The sequence below is a fragment of the Arachis stenosperma genome, chromosome 3, assembly GCF_014773155.1.
Source record: "Arachis stenosperma cultivar V10309 chromosome 3, arast.V10309.gnm1.PFL2, whole genome shotgun sequence".
Lineage (NCBI taxonomy): Eukaryota > Viridiplantae > Streptophyta > Magnoliopsida > Fabales > Fabaceae > Arachis > Arachis stenosperma.
In genome coordinates, this window is record NC_080379.1 from 104,015,922 (window position 1) to 104,038,505 (window position 22,584).

Genomic DNA, 22,584 nt, shown 5'->3' on the forward strand with positions numbered 1-22,584 from the left:
AGCATCTCAATTTCTGCCATTGGAGCAAACAATTTTGAGTTGAAACCTCAATTAGTTGCTCTAATGCAACAGAACTGTAAGTTTTATGGACTTCCATCTGAAGATCCTTACCAGTTTTTAACTGAGTTCTTGCAGATTTGTGAGACTATTAAGACGAATGGAGTAGATCCTAAAGTCTACAGGCTCATGCTTTTCCCTTTTGCTGTAAGAGACAGAGCTAGAACATGGTTGGACTCACAACCTAAGGATAGCCTGGACTCCTGGGATAAGCTGGTCACGACCTTCTTGGATAAATTCTTTCCTCCTCAAAAGCTGAGCAAGCTTAGAGTGGATGTTCAGACCTTCAAGCAAAAAGATGGTGAATCCCTCTATGAAGCTTGGGAAAGATACAAGCAGATGACCAAAAAGTGTCCTTATGACATATTTTCAGAATGGACCATATTAGATATATTCTATTATGGTCTATCTGAGTTTTTCAAGATGTCATTGGACCACTCTGCAGGTGGATCCATTCACCTAAAGAAAACGCCTGCAGAAGCTCAGGAACTTATTGACATGGTTGCAAATAACCAATTCATGTATACTTCTAAGAGGAATTCCGTGAATAATGGGACGCCTCAGAGGAAGGAAGTTCTTGAAATTGATGCTCTGAATGCCATATTGGCTCAGAACAAAGTGTTGACTCAGCAAGTCAACATGATTTCTCAAAGTCTGAATGGATGGCAAAATCATCCAACAGTACTAAAGAGGCATCTTCTGAAGAAGAAGCTTATGATCCTGAAAACCCTGCAATGGCAGAGGTAAATTACATGGGTGAACCTTATGGAAACATCTATAATTTATCATGGAGAAATCATCCGAATTTCTCATGGAAGGATCAACAAAAGCCTCAACAAGGCTTTAATAATGGTGGAAGAAATAGGCTCAGCAATATCAAGCCTTATCCATCATCTTCTCAGCAACAGACAGAGAATTATGAACAGAATACCTCTAACTTAGCAAACTTAGTCTCTGATATGTCTAAGGCCACTTTAAGTTTCATGAATGAAACAAGGTCCTCCATCAGAAATCTGGAGGCACAAGTTGGCCAGTTGAGTAAGAAAATCATTGAATCCCCTCCTAGTACTCTCCCAGGCAATACTGAAGAAAATCCAAAAAGAGAGTGCAAGGCCATTGATATAGTCAATATGGCCGAATACAGAGAGGGAGGAAAGGACAAAAATTCTAGTGAGGAAGACCTCCTGGGATGTCCTATGAGCAAGAAGGAGTCCCCTATTGAGGACCTAAAGGAATCTGAGGCTCATATAGAGACCATAGAGATTCCATTAAACCTCATTCTGCCCTTCATGAGCTCTGAAGACTAATCTTCCTCTGAAGAGGATGAAGATGTAACTGGAGAGCAAGTTGCTCAATATTTAGGAGCTATCATGAAGCTGAATTTCAAGTTGTTTGGTAATGAGACTTGGGAAGGTGAACCTCCCTTGCTTATTGGTGAACTAGATACATGGGTTCAGCAAACCTTACCTCAAAAGAAACAAGATCCTGGCGAATTCTTAATACCCTGTACCACAGGCACCATGACCTTTGAAAAAGCTCTGTGTGACCTAGGGTCAGACATAAATCTTATGCCACTCTCTGTAATGGAGAAGCTGGGGATCATTGAGGTACAGCCTGCCTTATTCTCATTACAATTGGCAGACAAGACAGTAAGACAAGCTTATGGATTAGTAGAGGAAGTGTTGGTAAAGGTTAAAGGCCTTTACATCCCTACTGATTTCATAATCTTAGACACTAGGAAGGAAGAGGATGAATGCATCATCCTGGGAAGACCTTTCCTAGCCATAGCAGGAGCTGTGATTGATGTTAACAGAGGAGAATTAGTCCTTCAATTGAATGGGGACTACCTTGTGTTTAAGGCACACGGCTATCCTTCTGTAACAAGGGAGAGTAAGCATGCAAAGCTTCTCTCAGTACAGAGTCAAACAGAGTCCCCACAATCAAACTTTAAGTTTGGTGTTGGGAGGCCACAACCAAACTCTAAGTTTGGTGTTGAATCACCACAACCAAACTCTAAGTTTGGTGTTGGGACTATACAACATTGACCTGATAACCTGTGAGGCTCCATGAGAGCCCACTATCAAGCTATTGACATTAAAGAAGCACTTATTGGGAGGCAACCCAATTTTTATTTATCTAATTTTATTTTATTTTATTGTTATTTTATGTTTTATTAGGTTCATGATCATGTGGAGTCACGAAAAAATATTAAAATTAAAAACAGAATCAAAAACAGCAGAAGAAAAATCACACCCTGGAGGAAGGACTTATTAGCGTTTAAACGCCAGTAAGGAGCATCTGGCTGGTGTTCAACGCCATAACAGAGCATGGATCTGGCGCTAAACGCCAGAAACAAGCAATACCCTGGCGTTCAAACGCCAGGAATGCACCCTGAGGAGAGCTGGCGCTGAACACCAGTATCAAGAATGGAATTGGCATTCAACGCCAGAAACATGCTGCAACTGGGCGTTGAACACCCAGAACATGCATCACTTCGGCGTTTAAATGCCAGAATTGCATGGAAAGGCATTCTACATGCCTAATTGGTGCAGGGATGTAAATCCTTGACACCTCAGGATCTGTGGACCCACAGGATCATCTCAGGATCTGTGGACCCCACAGGATCCCCACCTACTATATTATCCCCTCTTCTCAACTTTCATCCTCTCTTTCCAATAAATACTCTTCCTCAAAACCCTTCACCAATCACCTCAATCTCTCTTCCCAATCACCCCCTTCACCACTCACATCCATCCACTCTTCCCCATAAACCCCACCTACCTTCAAAATTCAAATTTCTTTCCCACCCAAACACACCCTAAATGGCCGAACCTACACCTTCTCCTCTCCCTATATAAACCCATTTATTCTCCTTAATTTTCACACAACACAACCCCCTCTTCTACACCTTGGCCGAATACACCTCCCCCTCACTCCTCTCCATATTTTCTCTTCTTCTTCTTCTTTTCTTTCTTCTCTTGCTCGAGGGTGAGCAATATTTTAAGTTTGGTGTGGTAAATGCATAGCTTTTTGTTTTTCCATTACCATTGATGGCACCTAAGACCGGAGAAACCTCTAGAAAAGGGAAAGTGAAGACAAAAGCTTCCACCTCCGAGTCATGGAAGATGGAAAGATTCATCTCCAAAGCCCATCAAGACCACTTCTATGATGTTGTGGCCAAGAAGAAGGTGATCCCCGAGGTCCCTTTCAAGCTCAAGAAAAATGAGTATCCGGAGATCCGACATGAGATCCAACGAAGAGGTTGGGAAGTTCTAACCAACCCCATCCAACAAGTCGGAATCTTAATGGTTCAAGAGTTCTATGCCAATGCATGGATCACTAGGAACCATGATCAAAGTAAGAACCCGAACCCAAAGAATTATCTTACAATGGTTCGGGGAAAATACTTAGATTTTAGTCCGGAAAACGTGAGGTTGGCATTCAACTTGCCTATGATGCAAGGAGATGCACACCCCTACACAAGAAGGGTCAACTTTGATCAAAGGTTGGACCAAGTCCTTAGGGACATATGTGTTGAAGGAGCTCAATGAAAAAGAGACTCCAAAGGCAAGCCGGTTCAACTAAGAAGACTAGACCTCAAGCCTGTGGCTAGAGGATGGTTGGAGTTCATCCAACGCTCCATCATCCCCACTAGCAACCGATCTGAAGTTACTGTGGATCGGGTCATCATGATCCATAGCATCATGATTGGAGAGGAAGTAGAAATTCATGAAGGCATCTCCCTTGAATTCTACAAAATAGCCAATAAGTCCTCTACTTTGGCAAGGCTAGCTTTTCCTTATCTTATTTGCCATCTATGTTACTCAGCTGGAGTCATCATAGAAGGAGACATCCCCATTGAGGAGGACAAGCCCATCACTAAGAAGAGGATGGAGCAAACAAGAGAGCCCACTCATGGAACCCAAGAGACGCATGAGGAAGCTCATCACCAAGAAATCCCAGAGATACCTCAAGGGATGCACTTTCCTCCCAACAACTATTGGGAACAACTCAACACTTCCTTAGAAGATTTGAGTTACAATGTGGATCAATTAAGGGTGGAACACCAAGAGCACTCTATCATTCTCCATGAAATTAGAGAAGATCAAAGAGCAATGAGGGAGGAGCAACAAAGGCAAGGAAGGGACATAGAAGAGCTTAAGGACATCATTGGTCCTTCAAGAAGAAGACGCCACTAAGGTGGATTCATTCCTTGTTCTTATTTTTTCATTTTTATCTATTTTTTGTGTCTCTACTTCATTATCATTAATATGTAGTAACTATGTCTTAAAGCTATGAATAAATTCCATAAATCCTTCACCTCTCTTAAATAAAAAATGTTTCTAATTCAAAAGAACAAGAAGTACATGAATTTCGAAATTATCCTTGAATTTAGTTTAATTATATTGATGTGGTGACAATACTTTTTGTTCTCTGAATGAATGCTTGAACAGTGCATATTTTTTATCTTGTTGTTTATGAATGTTAAAGTGGTTGGCTCTTGAAAGAATGATGAACAAAGAGAAATGTTATTGATGATCTGAAAAATCATGAAATTGATTCTTGAAGCAAGAAAAAGCAGTGAAAAATAAAAGCTTGCAAAAAAAAAATTTGCGAAAAAAATAGAAAGAAAAAGAAAAAGCAAGTAGAAAAATCCAATAGCCCTTAAAACCAACAGGCAAGGGTAAAAAGGATCCAAGGCTTTGAGCATCAATGGATAGGAGGGCCCAAGGAAATAAAATCCAGGCCTAAGTGGCTAAATCAAGTTGTCCCTAACCATGTGCTTGTGGCATGCAGGTCCAAGTGAAAAGCTTGAGACTGAGTGGTTAAAGTCGTGATCCAAAGCAAAAAGAGTGTGCTTAAGTGCTCTGGACACCTCTAACTGGGGACTCTAGCAAAGCTGAGTCACAATCTGAAAAGGTTCACCCAGTCATGTGTCTGTGGCATTTATGTATCCGGTGGTAATACTGGAAAACAAAATGCTTAGGGCCACGGCCAAGACTCATAAAAGTAGCTGTGTTCAAGAATCAACATACTTAACTAGGAGAATCAATAACACTATCCGAAATTCTAAGTTCCTAGAGAAGCCAATCATTCTAAACTTCAAAGGAAAAAGTGAGATGCCAAAACTGTTCAGAAGCAAAAAGCTACAAGTCCCGCTCATCTAATTAGAATTAATATTCATTGATATTTTGAGATTTATTGTATATTCTCTTCTTTTTATCCTAATTGATTTTCAGTTGCTTGGGAACAAGCAACAATTTAAGTTTGGTGTTGTGATGAGCGGATAATTTATACGCTTTTTGGCATTGTTTTTAGGTAGTTTTTAGTATGATCTAGTTACTTTTAGGGATGTTTTCATTAGTTTTTATGATAAATTCACATTTCTGGACTTTACTAAGAGTTTTTGTGTTTTTCTATGATTTCAGGTATTTTCCAGCTGAAATTGAGGGACCTGAGCAAAACTCTGATAGAAGGCTAACAAAGGACTGCTGATGTTGTTGGAATCTGACCTCCCTGCACTCAAAATAGATTTTCTGGAGCTACAAAACTCCAAATGGCGCACTCTCAACAGCGTTGGAAAGAAGACATTCAGAGCTTTCCAGATATATATAATAGTCCATACTTTGTTGGAGATTTGACGACGTAAACTGGTGCTCAACGCCAGTTCCATGCTACATTCTGGAGTCAAACGCCAGAAACACGTCATGAACCAGAGTTGAACGCCCAAAACACGTTATAACTCGGCGTTCAACTCCAAGATAAGCCTCAAATCGTGGATAGATCAAGCTCTGCCCAAACATACACCAAGTGGGCCCCGGAAGTGGATTTATGCATCATTTACTTACTTCTATAAACCCTAGTAGCTAGTCTAGTATAAATAGGACTTTTTACTATCATATTAGACATCCTGGATCCTGAATTGTATTTTTGGTCCTGTGATCACGTTTGGGGGCTGGCCATTCGGCCATGCCTGGACCTTCATCACTTATGTATTTTCAACGGTGGAGTTTCTACATACCATAGATTAAGGGTGTGGAGCTCTGCTGTACCTCAAGTTTCAATGCAATTACTACTATTTTCTATTCAATTCGACTTATTCCTATTCCAAGATATTCGTTGCACTTTAACATGATGAATGCAATGATCCGTGACACTCATCATCATTCTCACCTATGAACGCGTGACTGACAACCACTTCCGATCGGGCGCATATCTCTTGGATTCCTTAATCAGAATCTTTGTGGTATAAGCTAGAATTGATGGCGGCATTCATGGGAATCCGGAAAGTCTAAACTTGTTTGTGGTATTCCGAGTAGGATTTCGGGATTGAATGACTGTGATGAGCTTCAAACTCGCGATTGTTGGGCGTGATGACAAACGCAAAAGTATCAAGGGATTCTATTCCAACATGATCGAGAACTGACAGATGATTAGTCGTGCTGTGACAGAGCATTTAGACCATTTTCACTGAGAGGATAGGATGTAGCCATTGACAATGGTGATTCCCTACATACAGCTTGCCATAGAAAGGAGTGACAAAGATTGGATGAAAGTAGTAGGAAAGCAGAGATTCAAAAGGAACACAGCATCTCCATGCACCTATCTGAAATTCCCACCATTGAATTATATGAGTAACTATTTTTTATTTATTTATTATTTATTATTATTATTCGAAAATCCAATAACCCTTTATTATCCGCCAGACTGTGATTTACAAGATGACCATAGCTTGCTTCATACCAACAATATCTGTGGGATCGACCCTTACTCACGTAAGGTATTACTTGGACGACCCAGTACACTTACTGGTTAGTTGTGCGGAGTTGTGACAAAGTGTGATTTATGTTTGAGAGCACCAAGTCTTTGGAGCCATTGTTGATGACCACAATTTCGTCCACCAGGGTTTATATAGGAAGATGGCAAATGATTGAAGGGTGTGGATTGATGGTGTTGTTTGATAGTGGATGGTTGGGGTTTGGTATTGAATGAGCACAAGGATCACATCTTTTATGAGGGTCTTGGTTCGGTCTCCAAAGCTATCCAACTCCCAATGTTGCATGGCAACACTTCCAAAGATATTCCCCTTGAAGACAAGTTTGAGATTTCCTTGGTATAGTGGCTGAATCTCCCTTCCTTAATTGTCCTATCAAGTACCATCAATGTCCCTTTTGATTCCCTATACACTAAAAAAAAAAGGAATGTGATGAGCGGATAATTTATACGCTTTTTGGCATTGTTTTTAGTATGTTTTTAGTATGTTTTAGTTAGTTTTTATTATATTTTTATTAGTTTTTAGTTAAAATTTACTTTTCTGAACTTTACTATGAGTTTGTGTATTTTTCTATGATTTCAGGTATTTTCTGGCTGAAATTGAGGGACCTGAGCAAAAATCTGATTCAGAGGCTGAAAAGGACTGCAGATATGCTGTTGGATTCTGACCTCCCTGCACTCGATGTGAATTTTCTGGAGCTATAGAAGTCCAATTGGCGCGCTCTCAACTGCGTTGGAAATTAGACATCCTGGGCTTTCCAGCAAAGTATAATAGTCCATACTTTGCCCGAGATTTGATGGCCCAAACCGGCGTTTCAAATTAGCTCAAAACTGCCCGGCGTTAAACGCCGGAACTGGCACAAGAATGGGAGTTAAACGCCCAAACTGGCACCAAAGCTGGCGTTTAACTCCAAGAAAAGTCTCTACACATGAAAGCTTCAATGCTCAGCCCAAGAACACACCAAGTGGGCCCGGAAGTAGATTTTTATGTCATTTACTCATTTCTGTAAACCCTAAGCTACTAGTTCTCTACAAATAGGACCTTTTACTATTGTATTATCATCTGGGTAGCTATCTTGGAGAGTTTTATACTATCTTAGATCACGTTTTGGGGGCTGGCCTCTCGGCCATGCCTAGACCTTGTTCTTATGTATTTTCAACGGGGGAGTTTCTACACACCATAAATTAAGGTGTGGAGCTCTGCTGTACCTCGAGTATTAATGCAATTACTATTGTTCTTCTATTCAATTCAGCCTATTCTTGTTCTAAGATATTCATTCAGACCCAAGAACATGATAAATGTGATGATTATGTGACGCTCATCATCATTCTCACTTATGAACGCCTGCCTGACAACCACTCCCGTTCTACAAGCAAACAAGGCTTGAATGTTTATCTCTTGGATTCCTTAATCAGAATCTTCGTGGTATAAGCTATAATTGATGGCGGCATTCAAGAGAATCCGGAAGGTCTAAACCTTGTCTGTGGTATTCTGAGTAGGATTCAATGATTGAATGACTGTGACAAGCTTCAAACTCCTAAAGGTTGGGCGTTAGTAACAGACGCAAAAGAATCACTGGATTCTATTCCAACCTGATTGAGAACCGACAGATGATTAGCCGTGCTGTGACAGAGCGCATTGAACATTTTCACTGAGAGGACGGGACTGTAGCCACTGACAACGGTGATGCCCAACATACAGCTTGCCATGGAAATGAGTAAGAAGGATTCGATGAAGACAGTAGGAAAGTAGAGAGACGGAAGGGACAAAGCATCTCCATACGCTTATCTGAAATTATCACCAATGAATTACATAAGTATCTCTATCTTTATTTTAGGCTTTATTCATATATCATCCATAACCATTTGAATCTGCCTGACTGAGATTTACAAGATGACCATAGCTTGCTTCATACCAACAATCTCCGTGGGATCGACCCTTACTCGCGTAAGGTTTATTACTTGGACGACCCAGTGCACTTGCTGGTTAGTTGTGCGAAGTTGTGAAATTATGTTTAGACCATGGTATTGAGCACCATGTTTTTGGAGCCATCACCGAGGACTGTTTGAGTTGTGAAAAGAGTAAATCACAATTTCGTGCACCAAGTTTTTGGCACCGTTGCCGGGGATTGTTTCGAGTTTGGACAACTGACGGTTCATCTTGTTGCTTAGATTAGGTATTTTTCTTCAGAGTTCTTAAGAATGAATTCTAGTGTTTCAAGGTGATGTTATTATCATCACTAAAGCTGATTGATTCTCATCAATTTAGCTCTTGAATGCAATGTCCTGCTGAAGCTTGGCTAGCCATGTCTAATTTCTTTAGACTAAAGCTTTAGAGTAACATTGCATGATTCCTGGAATTCTCATTAAGAATTTTGATATCTTTATTTTCTTTTCCACTTAATTTTCAAAAAATCCAAAAAATTACAAAATAAAAAAAAAACCAAAAATATTTTATGTTTCTTGTTGAGTCTAGTGTCTCATTTTAAGTTTGGTGTCAATTGCATGTTTCTGTTCTTCTTGCATTTTTCGAATTCATTCATGTGTCTTAATTGATCTTCAAGTTGTTCTTGATGATTTCCTTGTTCTGATCTTTAAGTTCTCTTGTCTTGAGTGTTTTGTTGTTTCTCATATGCATTCTCATTTTGTTAGTGTCAATAGTATACAAACTTCTAAGTTTGGTGTCTTGCATGCATTGTTTATTTGATTTTAGTTGCATTTTGATTATTAAAAATCCAAAAAAATTTTTCTTTGTGTCTTTTCAAGTCAATAATATAGAGAATTGAAGATTCAGAACATATAGCAGAGGAGTTACACAGAAAAAGCTGGGCGTTCAAAACGCCCAGTGAGGAAGGAAAACTGGCATTTAAACGCCAGCCAGGGTGCCTGGCTGGGCGTTTAACGCCCAAAAGGGTAGTGTTTTGGGCGTTAAACGCCAGAATGTGCACCATTCTGGGCGTTTAACGCCAGGATGGCACAAGAGGGAAGATTCTGTTTTTAATTCAAATTTTTTTCAAGTTTTCAAAATTTTTTCAAAATCAAATTTTTTTCAAATCATATCTTTTCAATCATATTTTTTCAAAATCAATTTCTTTCCTTTTTCAAAGATACTTGCTAACAATTAATGATTTGATTTAACATTTCAAGTATGTTGCCTTTTCTGTTGAGAAAGGTTTAATGCTTGAATCATATCTTTCTTGTTAGCCAAGACATTAATTATTAAAATCAAATCTTTTTAAATTATTTTTCAAATCATATCTTCTCAATCATATCTTTTTAAAAACAACATCTTTTCAATAATATCTTTTTTATCACATCTTTTTCAAAATAGTTTTCAATAATATCTTTTTGATTTCTAATTTCAAAATCTTTTTCAAAAATCACTTGATTTCTTTTCCACTCTTAGTTTTCGAAAATCAATTAGTATTTTTCAAAATGTTTTTAAAATCTTTTTAATTTATTTTCAAAAAATTTCTTCCTCTCTTCTCACATCCTTCTATTTGTGGACTAACACTCCTCCTTAATGCACAATTCGAACTCCATCTTTCTTGATAAGTTCGAATTCTTCTACCTCCTCCTTCTATTTTTCTTTTCCTCTGACACCTCAAGGAATCTCTATACTGTGACATAGAGGATTCCATATTTTCTTGTTTTCTTCTCTTTCATATGAGCAGGAGCAAAGACAAAAGCATTCTTGTTGAGGCTGACCCTGAACCTGAAAGGACCCTGAAGCGAAAGCTAAGAGAAGCTAAAGCACAACTCTCTGTAGAAGACCTAACAGAAATCTTCAATGAAGAAGAACCCATGGCAGCCGAAAACAACAACAATGCCAACAATGCAAGGAAGGTGCTGGGTGACTTTACTGCACCTACTCCCGACTTCTATGAGAGAAGCATCTCTATCCCTGCCATTGGAGCAAACAACTTTGAGCTTAAGCCTCAATTAGTTTCTCTAATGTAACAGAATTGCAAGTTCTATGGACTTCCATTGGAAGATCCTCAACAGTTTTTAGCTGAATTCTTGCAAATCTGTGACACTGTCAAGACTAATGGGGTTAACCCTGAGGTCTACAGACTTATGCTATTCCCTTTTGCTGTAAGAGACAGAGCTAGGATATGGTTGGACACACAACCTAAAGAAAGCTTGAACTCTTGGGAAAAGCTAGTCAATTCCTTCTTGGCAAAGTTCTTTCCACCTCAAAAATTGAGTAAGCTTAGAGTGGAAGTCCAAACCTTCAGACAGAAGGAAGGTGAATCCCTCTATGAAGCTTGGGAAAGATACAAACAATTAATCAGAAAGTGTCCTTCTGATATGCTTTCTGAATGGAGCATCATAGGTATCTTCTATGATGGTCTGTCTGAACTGTCCAAGATGTCATTGGATAGCTCTGCTGGAGGATCTCTTCATCTGAAGAAGACGCCTGCAGAAGCTCAAGAACTCATTGAAATAGTTGCAAATAACCAATTCATGTACACTTCTGAAAGGAATCCTGTGAACAATGGGACGAATCAGAAGAAAGGAGTTCTTGAGATTGATACTCTGAATGCCATATTCGCTCAGAACAAAATATTGACTCAGCAAGTCAATATGATCTCTCAAAGTCTGTCTGGAATGCAAGCTGCACCAGGCAGTACTAAGGATGCTTCATCTGAAGAAGAAGCTTATGATCCTGAGAACCCTTCAATGGAAGACGTGAATTACATGGGAGAACCGTACGGAAACACCTATAATTCTTTATGGAGAAATCATCCAAATCTCTCATGGAAGGATCAACAGAGACCTCAACAAGGTTTCAACAACAATAATGGTGGAAGAAACAGGTTTAGCAATGGCAAGCTTTTTCCATCATCTTCTCAGCAATAGATAGAGAATTCTAAGCAGAACCACTCTGACTTAGCAACCATGGTCTCTGATCTAATCAAAACCACTCAAAGTTTCATGACTGAAACAAGATCCTCCATTAGGAATTTAGAGGCACAAGTGGGACAGCTGAGCAAGAAAATTACTGAACTCCCTCCTAGTACTCTTCCAAGCAATACAGAAGAGAATCCAAAAGGAGAATGCAACGTCATTAACATGACCCACATGGCCGAACTTGGAGAGGAGGACGAGGCAGTGATCGCCATTGAGGAAGACCTCAATGGACGTCCACTGGCCTCCAATGAGTTCCCTAATGAGGAACCATGGGAATCTGAGGCTCATAATGAGACCATAGAGATTCCATTGGATTTACTTCTGCCATTCATGAGCTCTGATGAGTATTCTTCCTCTGAAGAGGACGAATATGTCACTGAAGAGCAAGTTGCCAAGTACCTTGGAGTAATCATGAAGCTAAATGACAAGTTATTTGGTAATGAGACTTGGGAGGATGAACCCCCTTTGCTCACCAAAGAACTGGATGACTTGTCTAGGCAGAGATTACCTCAAAAGAGACAGGATCCTGGGAAGTTCTCAATACCTTGTACCATATGCACCATGACCTTTAAGAAGGCTCTGTGTGACTTAGGGTCAAGTATAAACCTCATGCCTCTCTCTGTAATGGAGAGGCTAGGGATCTTTGAGGTACAAGCTGCAAGAATCTCACTAGAGATGGCAGACAATTCAAGAAAACAAGCTTATGGAATTATAGAGGATGTTCTGGTGAAGGTTGAAGACCATTACATCCCTGCTGATTTCATAGTCCTAGAGACTGGGAAGTGCATGGATGAATCCATCATCCTTGGCAGACCCTTCCTAGCCACAGCAAAAGCTGTGATTGATGTTGACAGAGGAGAATTGATCATTCAAGTGAATGAAGAATCCTTTCTGTTTAAGGCTCAAGGATATCCCTCTGTTACCATAGAGAGGAAGCATGAAGAGCTTCTCTCAAAACAGAGTCAAACAGAGCCCCCACAGTCAAACTCTAAGTTTGATGTTGGGAGGCCACAACCAACTTCTAAGCTTGGTGTTGAACCCCCACATTCAAACTCTAAGTTTGGTGTTGGGAGGTTCCAACATTGCTCTGACCATCTGTGAGGCTCCATGAGAGCCCACTGTCAAGCTACTGACATTAAAGAAGCGCTTGTTGGGAGGCAACCCAATGTTATATTTATCTATTTTATTTTGTTATTTTATGTTTTCTATAGGTTGATGATCATGGGAAGTCACAAAATCAATTGAAAAAGCAAAAACAGAATGAAAAATAGAAAGAAAAATAGCACACCTTGGAGGAAAACCTTGCTGGCGTTTAAACGCCAGTTAGGGCAGCAAATGGGCGTTAAACGCCCAGTCTGGCACCATTCTGGGCGTTTAACGCCAGAAAGGGGCACCAGACTGGCGTTAAATGCCAGGAAAGGGCAAGAAGCTGGCGTTAAACGCCAGAAATGGGCACCAGCCCGGCGTTTAACGCCAGAATTGGCATAAAGAGCAGTTTTGCTCGCCACTTGGTGCAGGGATGAATTTTTCTTGACACCTCAGGATCTGTGGACCCCACAGGATCCCCACCTACCCTACCACTCTCTCTCTTCTTCACCCATTCACCAATCACTTCAACACCTCTTCCCTAAAAACCCCTCACCTATCAAATCCCATCTTTTTCTTCACCACTCATGTCCATCCTTCATAAAACCCCACCTACCTCACCATTCAAATTCAAACCACTTTCCCTCCCAAACCCACCCATACATGACCGAACCATACACCTTCTCTCCACTCCTATATAAACCCATCTTCACTCCTTCATTTTCACACAACCTACACACTACTTCTCCCCCTTGGCTGAACCACATAGCCTCCTCCATCTCCTCTATTTTCTTCTTCTTCTACTCTCTTCTTTTTTCTTTTGCTCGAGGACGAGCAAACCTTCTAAGTTTGGTGTGGTAAAAGCATTGCTTTTTGTTTTTCCATAACCATTTATGGCACCTAAGGCCGGAGAAACCTCTAGAAAGAGGAAAGGGAAGGCAAAAGCTTCTACCTCCGAGTCATGGGAGATGGAGAGATTCATCTCAAGGGTGCATCAAGACCAGTTCTATGAAGTTGTGGCCATGAAGAAGGTGATCCCCGAGGTCCCTTTCAAACTCAAAAAGAGTGAATATTCGGAGATCCAACATGAGATCCGAAGAAGAGGTTGGGAAGTTCTTACCAATCCCATTCAACAAGTCGGAATCTTAATGGTTCAAGAGTTCTATCCCAATGCATGGATCACCAAGAACCATGATCAAAGTGTGAACCTGAACCAGAAGAATTGGCTTACAATGGTTCGGGGGAAATGCTTAGATTTTAGTCGGGAAAATGTAAGGTTGGCATTCAACTTGCCCATGATGCAAGGAGATGAACACCCTTACACTAGAAGGGTCAACTTTGATCAAAGGTTGGACCAAGTCCTCAAAGACATTTGTGAAGAGGGCGCCCAATGGAAGAGAGATTCAAGAGGGAAGCCGGTTCAACTGAGAAGGCATGACCTCAAGCCCGTGGCTAGGGGATGGTTGGAGTTTATCCAACGCTCAATCATTCCCACTTGCAACCGGTCCGAAGTTACTATAGACCGGGCCATCATGATTCATAGCATCATGATTGGAGAGGAAGTAGAAGTTCATGAGGTTATAGCACAAGAACTTTATAAGGTGGCAGACAAGTCCTCTACCTTGGGAAGGTTAGCCTTTCCTCATCTTATTTGTCACCTCTGTTATTCAGTTGGAATTGACATAGAGGGAGACATCCTCATTGATGAGGACAAGCCCATCACTAAGAAAATGATGGAGCAAACAAGAGATCCCACTCATCTTGAAATTCCTGAGATACCTCAAGGGATGCACTTTAATTCCACAAAACTATTGGGAGCAAATCAACACCTCCCTAGGAGAATTGAGTTCCAACATGGGACAACTAAGGGTGGAGCACCAAGAACATTCCATTTTCCTCCATGAAATTAAAGAAGATCAAAGAATCATGAGAGATGAGCGACAAAGGCAAGGAAGAGACATTGAGGAGCTCAAGAACTCCATAAGATCTTCAAGAGGAAGAACAAGTCGCCATCACTAAGGTGGACCCGTTCTTTAATCTCCTTGTTCTTTATTTTTCTGTTTTTCGAAAAATCATGCTTATGTTTATCTATGTTTGTGTCTTATGATCATTAGTGTCTTAGTGTCTATGCCTTAAAGTTATGAATGTCCTATGAATCCATCACCTTTCTTAAATGAAAAATGTTCTTAATTGAAAAAGAGAAGAATTGCATGAATTTTAAATTTTATAACAGATTAATTATTTTGATGTGGTGGCAATACTTTTGGTTTCTGAATGTATGCTTGAACAGTGCATAAGTCTTTTGAATTTGATGTTCATGAATGTTGGCTCCTGAAAGAATGATGAAAAAGGAGACATGTTACTGAGGATCTGAAAGATCATTAAAATGATTCTTGAAGCAAGAAAAAGCATTGAATACAAAAAAAAGAGGGAAGGAAAAATGGAAAAAAAGGGGAAAAAGAAAAAGAAAAAAAATAATAAAGTCGTGATCCAAGGCAAAAAGAGTGTGCTTAAGAACCCTGGACACCTCTAATTGGGGACTCTAGCAAAGCTGAGTCACAATCTGAAAAGGTTCACCCAATTATGTGTCTGTGGCATGTATGTATCCGGTGGTAATACTGGAAGACAGAGTGCTTTGGGCCACGGCCAAGACTCATAAAGTAGCTGTGTTCAAGAATCATCATACTTAACTAGGAGAATCAATAACATTATCTGGATTCTGAGTTTCTATAGAAGCCAATCATTCTGAATTTCAAAGGATAAAGTGAGATGCCAAAACTGTTTAGAGGCAAAAAGCTAAAAGCCCCGCTCATCTAATTAATACTGATCTTCATAGATGTTTTTGGAATTCATTGCATATTCTCTTCTTTTTAGCTTATTTGATTTTCAGTTGCTTGGGGACAAGCAACAATTTAAGTTTGGTGTTGTGATGAGCGGATAATTTATACGCTTTTTGGCATTGTTTTTAGTATGTTTTTAGTATGTTTTAGTTAGTTTTTATTATATTTTTATTAGTTTTTAGTTAAAATTCACTTTTCTGGACTTTACTATGATTTTGTGTGTTTTTCTGTGATTTCAGGTATTTTCTGACTGAAATTGAGGGACCTGAGCAAAAATCTGATTCAGAGGCTGAAAAGGACTGCAGATGCTGTTGGATTCTGACCTCCCTGCACTCGAAGTAGATTTTCTGGAGCTACAGACACCTAATTGGCGCGCTCTTAACTGCGTTGGAAAATAGACATCCTGGGCTTTCCAGCAATATATAATAGTCCATACTTTGCCCGAGATTTGATGGCCCAAACCGGCGTTCCAAATCAGATCAAAACTGCCCGGCGTTAAACGCCGGAACTGGCACAAGAATGGGAGTTAAACGCCCAAACTGGCACCAAAGCTGGCGTTTAACTCCAAGAAAAGTCTCTACAGTTGAAAGCTTCAATGCTCAGCCCAAGCACACACCAAGTGGGCCCGAAAGTGGATTTTTATGTCATTTACTCATTTTGTAAACCCTAAGCTACTAGTTCTCTACAAATAGGACCTTTTACTATTGTATTATCATCTGGGTAGCTATCTTGGAGAGTTTTATGCTATCTTAGATCAGGTTTTGGGGGCTGGCCTCTCGGCCATGCCTAGACCTTGTTCTTATGTATTTTCAACGGTGGAGTTTCTACACACCATAGATTAAGGTGTGGAGCTCTGCTGTACCTCGAGTATTAATGCAATTACTATTGTTCTTCTATTCAATTCAGCCTATTCTTGTTCTAAGATATTCATTCGCACCCAAGAACATGATGAATGTGATGATTATGTGATGCTCATCATCATTCTCACTTATGAACGCGTGCCTGACAACCACTCCCGTTCTACAAGCAAACAAGGCTTGAATGTTTATCTCTTGGATTCCTTAATCAGAATCTTCGTGGTATAAGCTAGAATTGATGGCGGCATTCAAGAGAATCCGGAAGGTCTAAACCTTGTCTGTGGTATTCTGAGTAGGATTCAATGATTGAATGACTGTGACAAGCTTCAAACTCCTGAAGGCTGGGCGTTAGTGACAGACGCAAAAGAATCACTGGATTCTATTCCAACCTGATTAAGAACCGACAGATGATTAGCCGTGCTGTGACAGAGCGCGTTGAACATTTTCACTGAGAGGACGGGACTGTAGCCACTGACAACGGTGATGCCCAACATACAGCTTGCCATGGAAAGGAGTAAGAAGGATTGGATGAAGACAGTAGGGAAGCAGAGAGACAGAAGGGACAAAGCATCTCCATACGCTTATCTGAAATTATCACCAATGAATTACATAAGTATCTCTATCTTTATTTTATGCTTTATTCATATATCATCCATAACCATTTGAATCTGCCTGACTGAGATTTACAAGATGACCATAGCTTGCTTCATACCAACAATCTCCGTGGGATCGACCCTTACTCGCGTAAGGTTTATTACTTGGACGACCCAGTGCACTTGCTGGTTAGTTGTGCGAAGTTGTGAAATTATGTTTAGACCATGGTATTGAGCACCACGTTTTTGGAGCCATTACCGGGGACTGTTTGAGTTGTGAAAAGAATGAATCACAATTTCGTGCACTAGAATGCAAATGGTTAATTGAAATTTTTAGTGGGAAAACTTAAGGTGTGAGCTAGCTAAAAAAATATCTTTTTCTTTTGTTTTTAAATGACTAAATGCTTTCCATGAATGCAAATCAATCATCCACTAAATTTCCCATGCATGCAACGTTGGTACACCAAACTTGTTTGTGATCATATGGTGCAACATGTTTGGGGAATAATTTTATCTCATAAAATGTGTTCAAGCCCAATTGGTGTGCCTTGAACACCAAACTTATCATGTACTATAAGCTGCATGTAAAGGGATCTTATATTGGTCATCAAAATTGATTTAAAAATCCATGAAATTTGCCTTATTACTACTATTAGAAATTAAAGGAAGAGGGCATAGAAAATGGGCTGCCTCCCATGAAGCGTTTCTTTAGCGTCATTAGCTTGACGTTTGGTCCTTGTCAAGGTGGCTGATAGTGCTTGAAATCTTCCCCCTTGTAGTGAACCTATGTCCATTGGCCTTGTTGATAAGCTCCATATGCTCTAGGGACAAGATTTTATTGATGGTGTACACTGGAGGCAGCTAGGATGGAATAGTGAGGAGGTGAGGTGGTATAGATGGGAAGTATGTAGAGACCACTTCATCTCTTGGCGAGAAATCTTCTGTAGGGATTTTCTTCTTTTTCCATCCCCTTGGGACCTTTTTTCTTGTGTCTGTTGATGCCAACTTGTTCCTTGTGGTTTCCTTTTTGAGAATGGTTTTGTTGTCTATTTCATGTGATTCTGGTGGGTCTGGTTCCTTTTGGATTACACTTGGTTGTTGCTCCTTCTGATCACATTGGTTGTTAACCATAGGAGTCCTTATGTGTGGTGCTTGTGCTTCCTTGTTTGGCTCCTCCATCAGCTCTTTGTTATCATGATCTGCTTCTTGTGAGAGGTTGAAAACATTGAACGTGAGCTGATCATCATGTATTCTCAACACTAGCTCTCCTCATTCCACATCTATGAGTGCTCTGGCTGTGGCTAAGAATGGCCTTCCCAGAATGATGGGGTAAATAGGGTTCTCATCCATTTCCAGGACAACAAAGTCTGTGGGGAGGAAGTAGTTCCCAACCTTCACTAGCACATTCTCAACCACTCCTATTGCCTGTTTTTGAGTTTTGTCAGCCAACATAATGATTACATCTATGGGTGTTAGCTCATTGATTTGAAACTTTTTCATGAGGGATAGAGGCATTAAGTTGATGCTCGCTCCCAGGTCACAGAGTCCTTTATCAATCATTGTTTCTCCTATGGCACAGGGAATATGAAAACTCCCTGTATCCTTCCTCTTTGTGGGTGGCCCTGGTTGAATGAGAGCACTGCAATCCCTATTCATCTTTATTGTTTGTCCACCTTTCAATGAACTCTTTATGGCTAATAGCTCCTTTATATACTTTATGTAGGAAGGCATTTGATAGAGGGCTTTAATAAATGGTGTATTTACATCAAGAGATGCAAACATGTCAGGGAATCTTGAATACATTCTCCCTGCTACACCACCTTTAAGCCTTTGGGGAAAGGGTGCATATGGGTTAAGTGTCTCCATCTTCTTCAACTCTTCCTTGAGTGTGGGTTGAGGTGCATGGCTCCTTTCTTCCTGGTTTCCCTTTTGATTGTCTTGGAGGTGTTCTACTTCATTCATACTCCTCTTATCACTTGTGGTGATCATCTTACATTCTTCCCACCTTACTTTCTTTATTTCTCCTCTTGGGTTCTTCTCCGTGTCACTGGGAAATCCATCAGTGGGTTTGGGAATTTGTTAAGATAGATGCCCTACTTGGGACTCCAGTCTCTTGATGTTTTCTCCTTGGTTTTTTATATTGGCTCGCACTTCTTCCTTAAACACCTTGTTGTCTTGGACTTCTCTACATAAATCTTCAAGTAGAGTCTCAATTTTTGAAAGTCTATCGTCCGTTAGTAATGGTGGATTGGGGTTAGGCGGGTGTTGATAGGATCTTTGTGAGGTATGTTGGTGAGTTGCATTGTTGTTGGAGTTGAGGTTGTGGCGTCTCTGGTCTTGACCTTGGTCTTGTTGATTTCCCCAACCAAAGTTGAGGTGATTTCTCCATCCAGAGTTGTAAGTTTTGGAGTATGGGTCATGGATTTGTCTAGGCGAGTTTCCAACATAGTTGGCTTGTTCCCAGTCACCTTCTTCTCCTATATTCACTCATTCTTGAGTTGGTGATGAAGTGATGACTGCTGCAACTTGGTTTTTCTCCACCTTCTTGGTGAGATCTGCTAGCTGCTTGGTGATCATCTTATTTTGAGCTAGCAATGCATCCATGTGGTTCAGCTCCATTACTCCTCGAGTGTTACTTCTTTCAGAGGCATAGATGTAGTCATTCTCAGCTACTGTTTCAATGACATCTATGGCTTCTTCAATGGTTTTCTTCTTGTTTAGAGAGCCCCTTGATGAATGATCTACAGCCTTCTTTGACTCATAGGAAATACCTTCATAGAAAATATGAAGTTGAACCCATTCATTGAACATATCTGGTGAGCATCTTCTTGTTAAGTCCTTGAACCTCTCCCATGCCTCATAAAGAGTCTCACCATCTTGTTGCCTGAAAGTCTGCACCTCAGCTCTTAGCCTGTTAATTCTTTGAGGAGGGTAGAATCTTGCCAAAAATTTGTTCACCACATCTTCCCAATTTGTCAAGCTCTCCTTTGGAAAGGATTCAACCCACTTGGATGCCTTGTCCCTGAGTGAAAAAAGGAACAAGAGCAGCCTATAGACATTCGGGTGGACTCCATTAGACTTCACAGTGTCACAAATTCTCAGGAAGGTGGTTAGATGTTGATTGGGGTCTTCTTGAGCACTTCCTCCAAATGAGCAGTTGTTCTGAACAAGGGTGATGAGCTGGGGTTTTAGTTCAAAGTTTTTGGCATGTATGGTGGGCTTCTGGATGCTACTTCTATAGTTTCCTGGATTTGGATTGATGTAGGAGTCTAGAACTCTCCTTTCTTGCCCAGCATGATTTGCAGGGCCTTCTCTAGCATGGTTGTGAGCTTCTTTTTCATGATTGTTCTCTAAGTTCTCTTTCATGTTGGGTTCAAAGTACTCTTCCTCTTCCTCAGCACCAACAACTCCTTTCCCTCTTGCTTTCCTCCTTAATCTCCAAGGGTTCTCTCAGGTTCTGAATCGAAAGAAGTTGAGGTCCCTCCTCTTCTCCCTGTCATACAACTAACAATACACGCAGCAAAAGATAAAATGAAGAGGTTATTATTGTTAGAGTGATTGTTAGTGTGAGTGATGCAAATTATCAAACAGATAGTGGGTTAGTGAGGAGAATTGTAGATAATAACAAAAAAAGAAAGAAAAACAGAGAGGGTATAGAGGATGAGGAAGAAGTTAAACAAAGTGAAAATAAATGACTGAATAAAGTAAACAAACAAGGGAAAAATGCCCAATCTAGTGAGCTTCCAACTTAATCATTGTTGATACAAAATCAATCCCCGGCAACGGCGCCATAAACTTGATGCGTGAAAACTTGTCTCTCAACAAATTTCCCTTCGGCAAGTATACCGAATTTTTCGTCAAGTAAAAACTCACAATAGAGTGAGGTCGAATCCCACAGGGATTGATTGGTCAAGCAACTTTAGTTGGAAGAGTATGCTAGTTGAGCTAAACAGAGTGTAGTTTGAGAATTGCAGAAAATTAAATGGCGGAAAAATAAATAGCAGAAAATAAAGTGCAGAATCTTAAATGGGAATTTGGGGTAATGAGCATGAAAATAAATGACAGAAAATAAAGAGAATGGGTAAGATCAGAAATGGGGAATTCATTGGGCTCAGGAGATGTTGTATTCTCTGGATCAAGTTCATTTTCATCTCTTCCTCAATTAATGCATCTATTGATCTCCTTGGCAATCTTAAGTGATTAGATTCCAATCCATTGGTAATCCAATCTCTCTAAGCTTGAACAATTGCCCAATTCCTTGATTTAATTGCTCATGGGAAGAGATGAAGTATGGTCACTGATTATACCACATGTATTTCCAAATCAAAGTATTGGGAGGATTACATGTCACTATATCCACCCAGACCCCAATTTGGTCCAACATGAGAAAGCATTTCTAGCATGATCTCCTCATCCCTTTTCCAAGGCTCAGAAGAGATCCAATTATGGAGAGTTTCTTTTCCAAAATAACTAACCAATTGAATTAAGATCGAATGCTTTCTAGTAAATCAAAAGAGAAGAAAGAAGAAGAGAATGAAAACTATAATTGATCCATCAAATTACAACAGAGCTCCCTAACCCAATGAAAGGGGTTTAGTTTTTCATAGATCTAGAAATGGAAAATGGCAGAAAATAATACATCCCAGCTAAAAGTGCAGAAAAGTGGATATACAGAGAGTAGTTCTCCAAAGTGCCCAGCTCCTCTATAGTTCAAAACTACTCATATATATACTACTCCTCTTGATCTTCTAGTGAGTTCTTCAAGTCTTGGATGTGGGCTTTGGATCTTGAGTTGAAGCAGTTCCAATCTTTAGTGGGCCCAGCTTGCAGAGAAGTATGAATTAGGCATGGGCATTAGTGAAGTTAACGTTAAGTGACATTGTGGGTTCGAGAATGTTAGTGGCAATCACAATTTTCACTAACATTCCAACCCCATATAGCCTACGTTAACTCCGACGTTAGTGGCACTATCGTGACCACTAACGTTGCCTTGTAAATCTTTGCTAGCGTTATTGGGACTCACCTTTCCCAATAACGTTGGCTTATAACCCTTCGCAAGCGTTATTGGGACTCACCTTTCCCATTAACGTTGCTTTATTCCCTTTGTCCCTACGTTAGAGTTCACGTTAGTGTAACTAACGTGGCTCTTAACATGGTTATACCTCACCTTTGAGAGCGTTAGTGACACTTACCTTTGTCACTAACGCTCAAAGTGCCCCTAATCTCCACGTTAGATCTCACGTTAACTTAACGTGGCCACTAACGTGGTAGTAATGCCATCTTCCAACGTTGGTGACAAAGGTGAGTGTCACTAACGTTGGCTCATCAATCTCAGCTCTACGTTAACTTTCACGTTAGTGGTCTTAATGTGACCACTAACGTAGCCAATGCTAGTTGATCTAACGTTAGTGACAAAGGTAAGTGTCACTAACGTTGGCATTGTTCCTCTCTTCCACGTTAGAG

At 40.2% G+C, this 22,584-nt stretch overlaps 3 non-coding genes across 3 annotated transcripts; 1 reads left to right on the plus strand and 2 right to left on the minus strand.

Moving 5' to 3' along the window:
- Positions 1-318: 318 nt before the first annotated feature.
- On the minus strand, positions 319-422 carry LOC130970900 (small nucleolar RNA R71). Its single transcript, XR_009082146.1, has one exon. It is a non-coding gene; the product is annotated as a small nucleolar RNA R71 (small nucleolar RNA).
- Positions 423-11,040: 10,618 nt separating this feature from the next.
- Positions 11,041-11,148, minus strand: LOC130972441 (small nucleolar RNA R71). The gene has a single exon (XR_009083609.1). It is a non-coding gene; the product is annotated as a small nucleolar RNA R71 (small nucleolar RNA).
- An 8,779-nt stretch (positions 11,149-19,927) lies between these two features.
- On the plus strand, positions 19,928-20,034 carry LOC130972086 (small nucleolar RNA R71). The gene has a single exon (XR_009083285.1). It is a non-coding gene; the product is annotated as a small nucleolar RNA R71 (small nucleolar RNA).
- Positions 20,035-22,584: the final 2,550 nt, after the last annotated feature.